The following is a 16,690-nucleotide window of genomic DNA, read 5'->3' as shown; positions in this document are numbered from 1 at the left end:
GATGGTCATCTTACTTTTATAATTTTAAAGTTTAATAATCAAATATAGACTTAGTCAATCTTTACTGGTTTCTGGGTATGGGACAAAATATTGCTAAGAAACATCTTGACTTAATTCTTAATAACTATAAAAGCAATCTAATTATAGATAGAGCCTTTAATTGTATATTAGAACATTCTGTTACTAGCAATAGAAGGAAATGAAGGTTGACCTCAGCTGCAAAGATACTCAAAAAGTTTATAGAATCTCTAAATTTAAAAGATACATTGATTTGAGAGATTCCAGTTCTTTGCTCTTTTCTCATCAGGATTATAAATATGGCACACAGACCAGAACTGATAGAATACTAGTTTCTCAAGACATAATCTGTAGGATATCATATTTTAAAATCATTCCTTGTCCTATTTCAGATGATGGTGCCTTTATTACAAAATTTCAATCTAACTTTAAAATTTTACGCTTTTTGACTAGACTTCTGGCATTTATAACCAAACTCAAACAGTTTAAACCCTGGTTAATCTCTAAATCGAACTTCTTAGAATTCAACTACACTCTTGATATTAACAAAGTCATAATCTGGGACACATTTAAGGTTTATATTTTTGGTACAACTTTAACTTGGTACAAAATAAAATTAAGGAATGAGATTCAGAAATAGAAAATATTCAACTGCAACTTCTAGTGGCCAGATCTAAATCTTTTTTTTAAATAATAAATTGAGTATAAAATAAATATAAACATTAAACAAGCAAGATATGGATAGCTTAGTTTATAAATCAAACATGGCTCTAGAAAGATTAAAAATGGTTTCCTATTCCTTATCACCCAAGCATATGCTTAATTTATAAAAAAAAAGTTAAAATGCAATCGAATCAATAATATTCTAGAAGTTAGAGATGAAGGAAATAAGGAAAACACCACAGGAATTGGGAACACTCTTAATTCTTTCAGATTCTACTAGGCATCTCAAAATCAAGATACCTGTTCTGATACTAAAACTTCAATGTTAAACCTTGATTCTCTTATTTTTAAAAAAGTCCATCAAAATTCAAAGTTAATTTACATAAACAAATCTCTTACTAAAATTATAGACAAAATTAAAAAAATAACAAATCTAACAAAGCTCCAAGTATAGATAGAATAATAATAGAAATGTATAAACTTTTTTCTCCGTCTGTCATATCTCTTTCCATAATACTTTAATGGAGGTTCAATCTCAAAACAAGAGACCACCTTCCTGTAAATATTCATTAATAGCTCCTATAGTAAAGAAAATAAAAATCCACAATTTTGTTCTTCCTATAGACCTGTCTCTCTCTTTTAAATAATGATTATAAAATGTCCCTGTTTATTATTATTATTTATATAATAAAAGAACCTATATCCTAAATAATTAATTCTGATCAGACAGGTTTTATATATCAAAGACAAAATCATAATAATATTACACCTATGCTAACTGTTATATATTTTTTGAATAGAAGAAATGAAGAAACTTTATTAATTAGTCTTGACATTGAAAAAGCCTTTGACACTATGAAATGGAGTTATTTGTTTAAAATTCTAAACTTATTTTATTTTCCTAAAAGTTTCACTTCACTCTTAAAGAATATTTATAAAGATAATTTTACTTATGTTAAAATTGGTCCATTTAATTCAGAATCTATTCCTCTGGTTAAATGCACTAAACAAGGTTGTCCACTTTTTCAAATTCTATTCACCTTAGCCATTGAAGTTGTTGCTATTTTAATTTGAACATATCCAAATATTTCTGGTATAGATATTTTTAACCATTATTCCTCTAAAATTATGTTATTTGCAGATGACATTTTATTAACACTTCCAAATTCTAAATCAACTCTTGTTGAACTAAAGTCTACTATAAAATTATTTCAATCTACTTCTGGTTTCGACTTTAATCAATCCAAATTTAAATTTATAGAATTAAATAAAAAGACGAAATCGAAAAATAATATTATTGTTAATCAAGTCACTTAATTTGGATATCTAGGTATTAGTTTACTGTTGTCTGTGAATGAAATAACAACAATGAATTATCTTATTTCAGATGGAAGAAGTGTATTTCTTTTGTAAACAGACTTCAGTTAATACAAATGATTCTCATACCCAAAATATTGTGTATAATACAAGCCATGTCTACTCTTTCTGACAAACATTGTATTAGTGTAATAAACAAACTATTAAACTTCCTTTGGTTTACTAATAAATCTAGAATAGTTTTACTTAATCACATCAGACCATGGGATCTTGGAGAAATTAATTTTCCAGATAGCAACTCTTACATTAAAGCATCAGTTTTTAAAATTGTCTTAAACTGAATAGATATTACTTATAATTCCAACTGGAAATCATTACATTTATTTCTTCTTAAAATAATAATGGTATATAAGGTAATATCAATTCAACTATTCAAGATAATTTCTTTTGGCATCATCTTTGTAATTTTACTCAATATAACATATATTCTCCTGTAAATTCTAGTTATTTAAGTTTTATACTAAAATATTTAAAAAAACAGAATTCTTTCTAATATAGATATTAAAATCTATTTTGAATTTTGAGTTCCTTTTAGTATTACCAGAAATTATTTTGAATAAAATACATGGTCACATATTCACTATTTGGGAGTCTAAGAATTATGTTTGCTGGCATCATTATCTTAAAGATCTGAAAGTCAAAGATACCCCACAATGTATTACTAAATTTGATTTAAATCCTTAGTAGTGGCTATTACTACAAAGTGTCGAAGCACAAACACAGGAACTTTGTTTACCCCTTGCTCATTTACACTTTAAAGAAAATGTTAAATTAATACATTTACTCTAGGAAATTTATACATAAATCAAAAATGGATAATAATTTAATTTCAAAACATTACAAAATATTTATAAAATGCAAAATAAGTTTAATTGTTAAATTTTGTAATCTTATTACAGGCTTATTCTACTCCCCAGTGGTCTTTTAACTAACCCTGTGCTTTTTCTAAACTCTCTCATGTAACATGGTATGTTAAGCTAATTTTATTACTAATTAAGCAATTAATATTTTATGTTAAATGCATCAACAGTGAAAAACTTTTTCCACCTAGGCATTGTCAGCTCTGCATATTATTGTAACACTAGTAGCTATGTAAGATTTGATATTGATTTCATTTACCTTTTGCATCTAACTGGTCTGTATTACTTGTACTTTTACTGCTCTGCTTAAAAATTGTATTACTATTATCTATGTGACATTTGATACTGTTTTGCATTTTATATTAACTGGATAATTTGTTTTGTGTTATCTGTGGAGCTTTTCTCCCCAGGCCTCTGCTGAAAATGGGTTTTGTACCCAGTCAGACTTTCCTGGTAAACAAATGTCAAATAAATAAATAAATATTACATTAGGTCATTCTTCCTATTTTACATTTGAGAATAAATCCCAGCTACTATCTTCTGTTAAACATACTTCTTGGTCTCATTACTGGCACATATTTGCATGGAGGATTTTACATAGAGCATTTTAACTCCAAATAAAATAGCTAAATTTAGTAGAAATAATAATATACAATGTTGAAGATGTTTTCAAGAATGTAACACTGACTGAATACATGTTTTTATTGTCTTTCCTTAAATCTGTTTTGGTGTATTATAGATGATTTTTTTGAAAGCTTTGTTTTTTTACTCCTTGTCATTATCGGAGGTTTTAATTTTGTTTAATGTAAATGATAGTTGTAACTTGAAAAATGACAATTGTTATGGGCGATTCTTGTGGTAGACAGGAAATGTATTACTAAAAAATGGAGAATGACCGCATTAACATTTTTGGAGACTTTCTGACCTTCTTAAAAGAAACAGCCCTCAAAGAAACTAAAGTTAAAGAGCAAAGGTTTCATCCCAAACCATTTACAATAATCCTTGGACAAAAGTGATGTATCTTATTGAACTCTAACAACAAAATCCTGCCTCTGATCTTTAAAGATAAGTAAAGGAAGGAGTGGGAAGTGAAGAAAAAAGATGAGAAAAGACAGTAAAGAAGATTTTTTTTGAACTTTGCTAATATTATTTGCTGTATTCAGGCCTTTGTGTATATTTTGAATTGTTTCTCATTTACAATTGTATGTTTTCGTTATTATTATATCACTATTAGGACTGAATACTTATTAATTGTTCTGAAAAAAAGGAAAAAAGAACAATAACATTTCTTTGAGTAAAAAAAAAGAAATGCATTTTTCAGTATGCTAATTGCAGTAATGTATTTATTATTCTATTGCATTTTTTTCATTCTAATTTATAAACATTTCATGTCTAAATTATTGATTTAAGGAGGCATGATTGATTTTGAAGGCTTGCATTGTGCATTTTGGGATTTCAATATATTTAGTTACATGTATACATTGAAATGAAAGGGATATATAGTCGTAGTTTTATTCTTGTAATTTGTTTCATTATTAAAAGTAAGCATTACTTACTTATGTCCCTCCCCCCAAAGGACCAATCACAATACCAGGAGATTGCCAGGCACCCAGTATTACTGATGCAGAGGTTTTAAAACAGCACTGTCCAAGGCCAAGAATACATCTTCTATGGAACCTGACAATATCCCTGGCTGTGTTCTACATGAACTACAGAGTGAACTGGTACCTCACCTGTGTGCCCTGTTCAGTCACAGTTTCACCTCAGGCTTTGTCCCTACTGAATGGCGCACTGCTATAGTCATCCCTCTCCACAAAAGAGGAGTGACTACAGACCCTGAGAGCTATCGCCCCATTAGCCTGATAAGTCTCATATGCAAAGCTATGGAACACATCATCATAGACCTAATAAATAAGGATATAGGGAATCTCCAAGCTCTGAACCCCACACAGTTTGGTTTTGTGAAGGGTAGATCATGCTTGCTCAACCTTGTTGACTTCTTTGAGTCAGTCACCAGAGCTGTGGATGAAGGCAAGGTGGTTCATACACCAAAAACCCATTGACCAGGATCCAAATGGAGCAGTGGATGTACTGCCACTATGGGAGCATGATCGGGCATGGCCACATTGGTTTTCAACAGATGCAGTTGCTGACCTGTGTTCACTAGGCTGACGGTCCCCTCCCAGAAGATGTCCTATCACAGACAATGTGTGTTCCTTGACAGATGCACTGCGCTCTCTCACAGAAGCATCCCGTTTGAACATGTCATTCAAATGATTCAGGGAATCAACAACACGGTGGAGGCACAGACACAACTCATTCAAACGTGTCATTCAAATGATCCAGGGAATCAACAATATGGTGGAGGCATTTACAGATGTCAGACTGTGCTGCATCTATAACCCCGAGCATTCTCCTGGAGTTCCTTTCTGAATGTGCCTGTGCCTCCATGATGACCCTAAACATATGTCGAGTGATACATGATGAGACACCTGCAATAGGTTGGGGAGGGACAGCAGGCCTCCTCTGAGCACGCCCGTCAATCCACCTGTGTGGCACCTCACCAACAGTTTGGCTATGGCCAGTGTCAACATTCAATGAAGATGCAGTAATAGCCACACATTCCTAGTCAATGTCCTCACCCTCCAACTGTCTGATATTTGTGGCCTCAGTGGACTGGGTATGCATAGGCATACTGGCTATGTCTGGTGACAATGAAGGGGGGGGTCACTGGATTTCAACCTCTGTGTCAGAATCAGCCTCTGCAACCCCCAGCTGTCCCTCACTCTGTCCACTATCATCATCAGTCTGATAAGACACTGACATCAGGTGGCATAGGGGACACACACTCACTTCCATGTTCACCTGTAATAAAAGGAAGGAAAACAGGAATGCATTAATACCTGCACTACTATGCTGTAATATATGTTAAGCAAGTTACACAACTGCCACTATTACATTCATAACTCTCAACCTCTAACAACTATTAGCGTGAAGGTATTGACTACCATCTACAAATTGTCTGTGTATACCCATTGTAATACTTCTGTTCTCTTTTCCTTCTAGAACAAGGTCCAAATAAATAACCCTTGTACCTTTCTGCAGGCCGTCAAATGACAGACCAAATGAATTTTTATGCAAATCAGTCATAAAACTGTCCACTTCTTCCCAGCCACCTTCACAAACAAATATCAAATCATCTGTATATCGAAAATAAAAATCAACATAGTTTTTCATGAAACTTAATTTAAATAAAAAAGTGATTTCAAAAAAGGGCATAAAAAGGTTGGCATAGATAGGGGCAAAAGCTGCCCTCATGGCCATACCCTGTCTTTGTCTGTACATTTGGTTATCAAAATAAAAATAATTATTTTTCAAACAAAAATCTACCATTTCAATAACAAAATTAGAAAAAGGACTATCACCCAAAAAGTACCTGATGTCCTGCAATCCATCTTTATGTCTAATCGATGTGTATAAACCTTTTACATCAAGTACTAACCAGTATTTATTCCTATTCCATACAAGAGGAGATATGTTTCTGGGTCATACAACCTAACTTGATCTGGCCAAGGCCTTTGATACCATTCCCCACTCAGAAATCATAGAAAAACTCACTAAGCTAGGCATCAACCCCTATATCACTAGGTGCTCTAGGTGGGTTGCAAACTGGCTCACAGATATAACCCACAATGCGAAAGTAGCTGACTCCAAGTCAGACTGCTGACCAGTCACAAGTGGAGTCCCACAGGGTTCGGTCCTGGGTCCTCTCCTGTTTAGTATCTACTTCTCTGAAGTCCAGGCCAACACAAATGGACTCTGATAAAACACGAGGAACGCCCAAAAGCACAAAGAAAAACACTGAAAGGCAGATAAAAGCCTGCGGTGATGAAATGTAATATAATGTGATAGCTGAAGAGCTAAAACAACAGTTCTAAAACAATGTAAACTTCAAAGCAGCCTATGAAGGCAACAGTTTAAACAGCATAAACTCCAAGAAGCCGGTAATAGCGTAAAAAGATTTAATTTCCGCTTTCGTCACACCTTCATCAGAATACAAAAATACTACTACTAAAACACTTTAAATAGCCATTCCAATCAATCAATTAACATTAAATAAAACTTTAAATACAAGTCACAAAACTGCATTTATAAAAAGTAAGTCTTTAAATCAATGCCTAAACCTTTATCAATATTTAATTTACGATCTTTTAAAAAACATTTCACATTGATGCTTTCATTTAAGCCTGGATGAATATCAGACTTTAATCTAATCTGCCACAGACATTCTCTTTGCTCAATGTAATTTTTGAAATCTCCTGCCCTTTTGTCTGAAGTACATTTTTCTAAAATAGAAAATAAAAACTTATTAAAACTAGGACATATTATAGAATGCTTATATAAAGCATTATTACTATCTTTAGCCTTAATGGCATACAGATATTCCTTAATCCTAGTGGCTAAAGACCTAGTCGTCATGCCTACATAGAATGCTGGACAAGACGAACAAATACTAACATAAACTACTCCTGTGGTATTACAATTCATGAAGTCTGAGACTTCTATAATTTTATCAGAACTAGCAATATCAATAAAAGGTCCTTCTGAAATGTACCTGCAGATTTTACAATTAAAACACCGAAACATTCCATTTTTCCTACCTACAGAAACAAGTTCTTTGTTTTGGTGGTGTTCAAAAATGTTTTTCAAAGTATTTGTTTTATGTAATGTAAAATATGGCTGGTTACCTACAATACCAAAAATCTCTCTATTACCTTGTAACACTTTCCAATTGGTTTGTATAACTTTCTTAATTTTATTACTGTCTAAGCTCATATCCAGAGAACAAATGATGTTTTTATTATTATCTTCTGATCTATTGATTTCATTAAAAACAATTTTCTCATCATGTAAGATGGCAATAAATTGGTTAGATCGTTTATTAAACACTTCATAGGCTGTATCAATTAAAATGTGTTTTTTATATCCACGTTGAATAAATAAATCAATAATAAATTTTAACTCAGAAATTAATACATCTTCTTTTGTGGTCATACGACAGGCACGGATAAATTGCCCTCTTGGAATATTTTTCTTAATATATCCAGGGTGCCCACTGTTGTTATGTAAATATCCATTCGTAAAAGTTGCTTTTCTATGAATTTTACTATGAAATGCCTGCTCATCGTTGTCCCACCAAACATGTACATCCAAAAAGTTGGCTGCTGTGCCAACATCACCTAAGGTGAATTTGATAAAGCTGGATAGAGAATTAGCTATATTAATAAATGAACGTACAGTATCAATATTACCGTCTATTATAAACAATAGATCGTCAATAAATCTACAATAGAAAAGAACATTAAATTTCTCTTTCAAAATTTTAAAACAATCCAATTCCCACCATGCCATGACAATGTTAGCAAAAGCGGGGGCTGCAGATGACCCCATAGCTACACCACGTTTTTGTCTATAATAATTTTGTTCAAACATAAAAAAATTATTTTCTAAAATGATCTCCATAAGTCTGCACAAAACTATAATAATGGAATTAGTAAATAACTTTTTGTTGGTAAGGTAATTACGTAATGCCTCAACCCCTTCAACATGAGGAATACAGGAATATAAACTCACTACATCCATGGTGAATATAATGTGTTTGGATGGATCAAAAATACTATCACTTTTTCTTTTAGTGAAAATTTTTAATTTTTCCAAAAAATGCCAGGAATCCTTTATATAAGATGTGTTTTTATAAATCACCGGTCCCAATAATGCATCAATAACAAGGGAAATACCCTCCGTTACTGAATGTGGAGATGACACAATCAAACGAAGTGGTGGATCAAGAATGTTTTTGTGCGTTTTTGGCACACCAAAAATGACCCCTATTTTTGGTTTCTCAATGAGACAAAAGTTGTATAATTTAAAATTAATCTCACTGGACATTAATGCATCATATAAATGTGCGTGTACTACTTTGAAATTTTTTAATATAGTGTGATAGGGGACCAATTCATACTCTTCAGTGTTATTCAATAGTTTTAACATAGCCGAACCATACTGGTCCTTCCTCATGACAACTATGTTGGACCCCTTATCACTCTTCATGAATCTTAGTTTGCCTGAAAGTGACTTTAAATTAACCAATGCTTTCCTTTCATTTTTATTTAAATTATCAGTAAAATGAATGTTAGACTTAAATAAACACTCCATGTCCTTAATGCATATCTCCTCAAAGGTCTTAATAGTATGGTGAAGACTAGGGGTATAGCAAGAAGGTTTAGTAAAAAAACATTTATGTTCAGGAATATCATGCATTAAAAACGACAGATTAATTTTCCTTGTATATTTTTTTAAATCAACTATAGTTTTACTAAAATCTGCCCTTTTTTTAGGAATGAAATTCAGACCATAACTAAGAATTTTCAATTCAAATTTATCAAAGGAATGTCCAGATAGATTGATAATGTTAAAATTGTCAGAGCTGTTGTTATTATTTAACATTCGTCCCCCGACGAATTCGAACCCAAAAAAGTACGGCGTCTTGTCAAAATAGAACTCTTCTGGTTCTCCACTTCAGCACCTTTCTTTCTGTTCTTTTGGCTTACAAATGGTTCAACAATATCATTAGATTTGTTACTAGTTATGTTGGTAATAGGAGCATTGAACAAATTCCTGGTTGTAGAATTTAACTTGTCATTGTTGGTAGTTTGTCTCTCCTGAAGTTCGTCTCTCAACATACTTAAACAAGAGGCACCGGTAGCTGCTAATGGTGGAAATTCAGTGCTATAATTACCGGAATTTTTGCTATAATCAGTCCCTAAAATAAACCCCAAACCAGTTTTCTTTGGTAAAACAGCTGAATGATTAGGTTGAACAATTTTGTTAGCTCCAACTCGATGTGTATTATGGACAGATTGCCCATGTGGAAAACCTTCACGGTTCCTTAAATTGGGAGCAAAGTGACTGTAAGCTGTTCGATTTTGATAACATGCTATGTCTCTTTCCATTTTGGATTGCTTTCTGTTTGTTACCAATTTTGAATGTTCACAAAGCTCTTTTGAGAAAAAACTATATAACGCATCCATATCGTCGTCATGCACTTGTTCTTTTAAAGATAACTCAAGTTCTTTAATGTCATTAATAATTAAGGACATCTTTTCTACGTTATTATCAATAAGTAATTGTAGAAAACGAAGACCTGCTTCATTAAAAAAAGAAACCAAACAGTCAAACATGGGATGCCCGATAGTAATGCCATTAGGGCATTTAAAGAAGCGTAGACCTTTGGGGACTATCCCCATTTCAATACACTTCAAAAAATAACAGTTTTCTAGATCTAGAGATTTATATCTTTTTAAAAGTTTAAGTAATAAATCTCGCTTAGAACTCACCAAATTGTCGTTATTAATAGGTACAAATCCTTTACATGTATTGAAAGGATTATCACTGCGATTTAACAGTCCTGCACAATTAGTGTAGTTACCATGATTAGAATTCGTCATGTTTCCCATGCTGTCCGTAGATCTTGAAACAGTGGAAGCTGGTCTGTCTAGAAGGAATGCTGCCGATGTAGTCCTAGATTCTCCATTCGACCTAGGAGCCGCAGTAGTCTCCGTGGAATCGCTAGCTTTCCCTACTAGGAATTTCAAAGCACTTTGTATATCCAACAATGTTGTAAGAAACAAATGATTCAATTTATCAGACTCCTTGTCCATCCTAGATGTCGGGGTAGAATGTACCGACATATTAGTCAAAGTATCGTCCGCTGCTTCTGCCATGGGTAAAGGAACCAAACTGATAAAACACGAGGAACGCCCAAAAGCACAAAGAAAAACGCTGAAAGGCAGATAAAAGCCTGCGGTGATGACATGTAATATAATGTGATAGCTGAAGAGCTAAAACAACAGTTCTAAAACAATGTAAACTTCAAAGCAGCCTATGAAGGCAACAGTTTAAACAGCATAAACTCCAAGAAGCCGGTAATAGCGTAAAAAGATTTAATTTCCGCTTTCGTCACACCTTCATCAGAATACAAAAATACTACTACTAAAACACTTTAAATAGCCATTCCAATCAATCAATTAACATTAAATAAAACTTTAAATACAAGTCACAAAACTGCATTTATAAAAAGTAAGTCTTTAAATCAATGCCTAAACCTTTATCAATATTTAATTTACGATCTTTTAAAAAACATTTCACATTGATGCTTTCATTTAAGCCTGGATGAATATCAGACTTTAATCTAATCTGCCACAGACATTCTCTTTGCTCAATGTAATTTTTGAAATCTCCCGCCCTTTTGTCTGAAGTACATTTTTCTAAAATAGAAAATAAAAACTTATTAAAACTAGGACATATTATAGAATGCTTATATAAAGCATTATTACTATCTTTAGCCTTAATGGCATACAGATGTTCCTTAATCCTAGTGGCTAAAGACCTAGTCGTCATGCCTACATAGAATGCTGGACAAGACGAACAAATACTAACATAAACTACTCCTGTGGTATTACAATTCATGAAGTCTGAGACTTCTATAATTTTATCAGAACTAGCAATATCAATAAAAGGTCCTTCTGAAATGTACCTGCAGATTTTACAATTAAAACACCGAAACATTCCATTTTTCCTACCTACAGAAACAAGTTCTTTGTTTTGGTGGTATTCAAAAATGTTTTTCAAAGTATTTGTTTTGCGTAATGTAAAATATGGCTGGTTACCTACAATACCAAAAATCTCTCTATTACCTTGTAACACTTTCCAATTGGTTTGTATAACTTTCTTAATTTTATTACTGTCTAAGCTCATATCCAGAGAACAAATGATGTTTTTATTATTATCTTCTGATCTATTGATTTCATTAAAAACAATTTTCTCATCATGTAAGATGGCAATAAATTGGTTAGATCGTTTATTAAACACTTCATAGGCTGTATCAATTAAAATGTGTTTTTTATATCCACGTTGAATAAATAAATCAATAATAAATTTTAACTCAGAAATTAATACATCTTCTTTTGTGGTCATACGACAGGCACGGATAAATTGCCCTCTTGGAATATTTTTCTTAATATATCCAGGGTGCCCACTGTTGTTATGTAAATATCCATTCGTAAAAGTTGCTTTTCTATGAATTTTACTATGAAATGCCTGCTCATCGTTGTCCCACCAAACATGTACATCCAAAAAGTTGGCTGCTGTGCCAACATCACCTAAGGTGAATTTGATAAAGCTGGATAGAGAATTAGCTATATTAATAAATGAACGTACAGTATCAATATTACCGTCTATTATAAACAATAGATCGTCAATAAATCTACAATTTATTGGGACCGGTGATTTATAAAAACACATCTTATATAAAGGATTCCTGGCATTTTTTGGAAAAATTAAAAATTTTCACTAAAAGAAAAAGTGATAGTATTTTTGATCCATCCAAACACATTATATTCACCATGGATGTAGTGAGTTTATATTCCTGTATTCCTCATGTTGAAGGGGTTGAGGCATTACGTAATTACCTTACCAACAAAAAGTTATTTACTAATTCCATTATTATAGTTTTGTGCAGACTTATGGAGATCATTTTAGAAAATAATTTTTTTATGTTTGAACAAAATTATTATAGACAAAAACGTGGTGTAGCTATGGGGTCATCTGCAGCCCCCGCTTTTGCTAACATTGTCATGGCATGGTGGGAATTGGATTGTTTTAAAATTTTGAAAGAGAAATTTAATGTTCTTTTCTATTGTAGATTTATTGACGATCTATTGTTTATAATAGACGGTAATATTGATACTGTACGTTCATTTATTAATATAGCTAATTCTCTATCCAGCTTTATCAAATTCACCTTAGGTGATGTTGGCACAGCAGCCAACTTTTTGGATGTACATGTTTGGTGGGACAACGATGAGCAGGCATTTCATAGTAAAATTCATAGAAAAGCAACTTTTACGAATGGATATTTACATAACAACAGTGGGCACCCTGGATATATTAAGAAAAATATTCCAAGAGGGCAATTTATCCGTGCCTGTCGTATGACCACAAAAGAAGATGTATTAATTTCTGAGTTAAAATTTATTATTGATTTATTTATTCAACGTGGATATAAAAAACACATTTTAATTGATACAGCCTATGAAGTGTTTAATAAACGATCTAACCAATTTATTGCCATCTTACATGATGAGAAAATTGTTTTTAATGAAATCAATAGATCAGAAGATAATAATAAAAACATCATTTGTTCTCTGGATATGAGCTTAGACAGTAATAAAATTAAGAAAGTTATACAAACCAATTGGAAAGTGTTACAAGGTAATAGAGAGATTTTTGGTATTGTAGGTAACCAGCCATATTTTACATTACGCAAAACAAATACTTTGAAAAACATTTTTGAACACCACCAAAACAAAGAACTTGTTTCTGTAGGTAGGAAAAATGGAATGTTTCGGTGTTTTAATTGTAAAATCTGCAGGTACATTTCAGAAGGACCTTTTATTGATATTGCTAGTTCTGATAAAATTATAGAAGTCTCAGACTTCATGAATTGTAATACCACAGGAGTAGTTTATGTTAGTATTTGTTCGTCTTGTCCAGCATTCTATGTAGGCATGACGACTAGGTCTTTAGCCACTAGGATTAAGGAACATCTGTATGCCATTAAGGCTAAAGATAGTAATAATGCTTTATATAAGCATTCTATAATATGTCCTAGTTTTAATAAGTTTTTATTTTCTATTTTAGAAAAATGTACTTCAGACAAAAGGGCGGCAGATTTCAAAAATTACATTGAGCAAAGAGAATGTCTGTGGCAGATTAGATTAAAGTCTGATATTCATCCAGGCTTAAATGAAAGCATCAATGTGAAATGTTTTTTAAAAGATCGTAAATTAAATATTGATAAAGGTTTAGGCATTGATTTAAAGACTTACTTTTTATAAATGCAGTTTTGTGACTTGTATTTAAAGTTTTATTTAATGTTAATTGATTGATTGGAATGGCTATTTAAAGTGTTTTAGTAGTAGTATTTTTGTATTCTGATGAAGGTGTGACGAAAGCGGAAATTAAATCTTTTTACGCTATTACCGGCTTCTTGGAGTTTATGCTGTTTAAACTGTTGCCTTCATAGGCTGCTTTGAAGTTTACATTGTTTTAGAACTGTTGTTTTAGCTCTTCAGCTATCACATTATATTACAAATGGACTCTGGTTGACAAAGTTTGCAGACGATTGCAAGTTGTGAGCCATAATTAACTCCCCAAGTGATGTTGACATCCTACAGAAAGGCCTCACTGAGACCAACGACTTGTGTCAGAACCATGGCTTTAAGCTCAGTGGTAAACAATGTGTAGTCATCCCCTTTGGGAAAAACCCGGTTCCCATGAATTACCACATCGATGGTAGTCCACTGAAAACAAAAGGCGTCATAAAAGATCTGGAAACACAGGTTGACAGCATCCTCACTTTTGACCACCATATTGTCACTGTGACCAGAAAGTCCTTCTATGTGGCACATCTCATTACTAAGCATTTTGCATCTAGGAAGAAAGAGGTCATTGTCTCCCTTTACTCTTCCCTCATTAGGCCAATCATTGAGTACAATGCCCCATTTGGCATGTACCTCACTAGACACCTGCAACAACTGGAGAGGCCACAAAAGTACCTCACAAAGAGGATCCTAGGCCTTAAACACTTGTCCTATATGGACAGTCTCAAAAAACTCCAACTATTTTCTGTCTCATATTGCCTACTTAGAGGCGATCTCTGCTTAACTTACAAAGCCATGTCTGACCCAGCTCTGTTAGAAATGCCACATCTAAAGAAATCCCAATCCCTCCGCACTACATGGTCCAGAGACCTCAACCTCATTACCACAATCAATGGAACAAGCTTGAGGGACAGGTTCATAACCAGAGACCACCCATGCTATGGAATAGACTTCCCATACATGTCAAGCAGAGCAACTCACTGGCCCTCTTCAAAAAAATTCACCCCGGGGATCACTCTAGTGGCTGTACTCAACAGATGCACTGGGAACTAATGTCAGGTGGCACAATGCCAGGGTAATCCTATGAGCTAGGCTTGCAAAGGCTCCAGGGCCATTGGCATAGTACACACCTATGAACCTATTAATTTGGCACTGGTGGCATTTTAGAATTCAATGGGTTTATGTTTGGTCCATTTACCTCGGGATTCATTAACAATCATGTAAGCTTCACCCTAAGCCTATATGATGTAAGCATGTTGGAGTGATGAGCAGCAGTGCTAATCAAATTTGCATGCTGCTCATCATGCCTGCACAGTTGCAGTCACCTTTCTGTGGCCAGCAATAGTATTTGTGGCCATGGAAAGGTCCTTACAAGAATCAGCACACAATGCAAATAACAAGATTACATACAGGCAATATTCAAATATGAGTACACACTGTAGCCCAAACATATTTAAGGGCAGGTACAGGGAAAGAATCCAGAATGAGGGGAAGTGAAATGAGGAAGTGGTACACAAAAATCTGTTATAATGATGTGGTAATGTCGTAGTGAGTAAATGCTTAAAGTGTACTCATATCCCACAGGTAAATGTGGCAAAAATATATAAGAAGCATTTCTGACAAAACATGCAAGATTGATGAAATGATAATTAATGTAAATGACAATCCCAGAGTTATGCACATAAATAATAAGGGGTATGCTAATAAATGTTGTGATAGAGACATAAAGCAGCGGTGAAACAAAGGGGAGTGAAAATGCATGTTAATTAAATGCTGACTTGAGGTAATTAGCACGGATGGAAGATACATTATTGGATGAATGCATATAATGTGATTATTGCACACAAGGATGTATATACAGGGAACTGATTACGAAAGATGACAGCACCACTGTAATATCCATCTCAATATGTATACACAAGAACAAAAGGACCTTACAGTTGTAATGTCAGGTAAAATAGACATATTTTTGCAAAGAAATAACAGGGACACCAAGAGGAAAGGGGTTTATCATCTATAAGCATGTAATAAATGAACAAGTGTTGTATATAGTTATGTAAATTATACACAATAACAAACAACATACATAAGTCAGCAATAACAAGACTGAGTGGATGACATGTCAAGAGTCTAGTTTTGCAATTTCTGATTTGCAATCATGACCGACATATGAATACTGGGCATGCTCACTTGTAATTACAGGAAACAGTAACAGAACAGCAGTTCAACAGCAGAAACACAATAGAAAGTGTTTAACAGAAGACCAATTTACATTTCCCGATGGTCTTGCTGCATGCCATATGGTAAAAAACATTTATGGAATCACATATCTACCATTAAGCTGTATACTGTAATAGAAAAATTGCAGTATTAATCACATGTCTGTAGGAAGACATGCAACATGGACCATAATTATCTTGTGGAAAAGTAATGCATATCAGCAATGAAAGACCTAACAAACATTTGCATCATGTCCTTTTAGAACACGTGTCTGAACGATCAGAGAGATGTATAAAAATCATGGGTTCCACAGACATACGCATACTGCCCACATATGGAGGAACACCCTTGAAGGGGGTACAGCACTATCATACCATATAAGGTGTACTGATGACCTACCTGTTATGAAAAAGCTGGCCCTGTGAGAGTGTTTAAGCCACTGTAGTCTGGCATACAGGCATTACCAGATTCAAATCCTCACCAATTATGCAAGATTCTCTCTAGAACCCTGTATTTACAGGGTGTGCACATCAGATGACACTGCTGGCT

This window comes from Protopterus annectens, chromosome 2.part1 (genome assembly GCF_019279795.1).
Source record: "Protopterus annectens isolate FY-2018-M chromosome 2.part1, PAN1.0, whole genome shotgun sequence".
NCBI lineage: Eukaryota > Metazoa > Chordata > Ceratodontiformes > Protopteridae > Protopterus > Protopterus annectens.
Note: the sequence above shows the minus strand (reverse complement) of the source record.